Source organism: Mesitornis unicolor, unplaced genomic scaffold, assembly GCF_000695765.1.
Source record: "Mesitornis unicolor isolate BGI_N332 unplaced genomic scaffold, ASM69576v1 scaffold44581, whole genome shotgun sequence".
In the NCBI taxonomy this organism is placed as follows: domain Eukaryota; kingdom Metazoa; phylum Chordata; class Aves; order Mesitornithiformes; family Mesitornithidae; genus Mesitornis; species Mesitornis unicolor.
In genome coordinates, this window is record NW_010163926.1 from 25,103 (window position 1) to 26,799 (window position 1,697).

Below are 1,697 nucleotides of genomic sequence, written 5' to 3' on the forward strand. Positions count from 1 at the left end.
TGGCCTTTTTTGTTCTGGAGGAAAAAAGTGAACTCAATGCCAGAGACAGATCCCAGGCTGTATAGTTCAAATTGCACTACAAGTACATAATTCCCATTTGTGTTTGTGTGCACGCAGGGCAAGGGTGGGGGTTGGTAGGGGGAATGAATATAAGAATGTAATTGTCATAATTTAATCCAAAACTACTTCTTGGAAGAAAAAAAAAAAACAGGCTGACACAAAACAGCATGTTCAGTTATAAACACCACATGAAAGAGCCCTATTATGTTCTACTTGGTAACTGACATCCAGCGTTAGCGTTCTCAGCTGCCCACTACTGGGGCAAAGGCCTTTCCAGCGCTCTTCCCCTGACACAAACAAAAGCCCCCAGCCAGACTGCGGTGCAGATACCAATTTCTGAGGCCACAGAGAAATGCCACATAGAAAGTTCATTATGGGCAGAGGAGGCAGGCTGGTAGACAGAGAGGCAGGGAGAAGATAGATAACCGTCTGGGGCTCAGGACGCTCCCAGCTGTGCTGGGCAGAGCGCACGCACATGTCCTGCAAGGCCATTAAAAAGTTGGCATGTGTTGTGTGAGCCACGGAGGGTTTTTTTTCCCCGAGATTTCCCATAACAGGCCAATGTATTCCCAGAGCGATAGGTTCTGCTGGCACCACGGCTGCTCCTCTTTGTTCAACTCGGGTGCTCAGCAGGTTGGAAGCAGTAGCAGTTGTCAGGAGTGGTGGTAGGGCTCTCAGTGACCTTCCCTTCTCCTCCCAGGCCTTCAGTTGGAGTGAGTCATTTGGTGTAAAGGAAGCACAGTCATTCCAGCTTGGATCCTCAGGGCTGCTTACTTACTTAACTCTGGATGGCACTGCACCCCCCAAAAAGCACCCAGCAACACTGGAGATCTGATACTTAACTGGGTATTTCTTCTCTCCCTCCAGGGGATTGACCAGGCAGTCATCCTTCCTGCCCATGGGACCAGGAGGCAACAAGGAAATATCCTCCAAATCCTCACTCTCCCCTGCAGTGGGGGTGGCTGAGGTCTCATCGTAACTAGAGGCTCCGCAAATCCTTTGCCAGAGTCGTTGCAATAGGATATCACAAAATAAATGCCTTCTGCTTGAAGAATATGTTTTTTAGCTTCACATTAACCTTTATTTTTTGTGAGGCTGGGTGGCATTACTAGCACCCGTGCTTACTGCTGAAGTGAAGCATCTTTGTTGCAGCGTGGGTGGGAGATGGGTTATCGTCAATATGGAGCAGATCTAGAGAGTGGCTTCTGTTATTTACTTCTTTTCAGTTCTTGTAGGATATGTGACACCCTTTAACAAAAATCCGCTAAGCAGAATCCAATTAAAATCTGAATTGTCACCCAGGCCCCCTTGGGAGATTTTCCTTGCTTTGCCAGCACCCAGCACACCATCACTTCATCGCTCTAGTGCTGTGTATCCATGGATGGGACCTCCCTGTCACACAAAGTGCTTCGTGGGGTAAGGTGGATGGAGCAAAATAGCCATCCTTTGCCCTGGTGTAAAAAGCATGCACCTGAACAGGCCCGATCGTCTTCGGGGTAAAGGCTATTTAACTGCTTTAACTCTCGCCCGAAAGGTGGAATTGAACCACTCTGTCGCTAGACAGCTACAGGTTTGAAGCCTGCACCCCAGACCACTGAGGGTCATCCGGGCAATTAACAACTTTGTATCGCCCCCCT

At 48.7% G+C, this 1,697-nt stretch overlaps 1 non-coding gene across 1 annotated transcript; it reads right to left on the reverse strand.

Annotated features, from left to right (window-relative positions):
* Window positions 1-1,585: 1,585 nt before the first annotated feature.
* On the reverse strand, window positions 1,586-1,671 carry TRNASTOP-UCA. Its single transcript has one exon. It is a non-coding gene; the product is annotated as a tRNA-Tyr (tRNA).
* Between the last annotated feature and the right edge of the window lie 26 nt (window positions 1,672-1,697).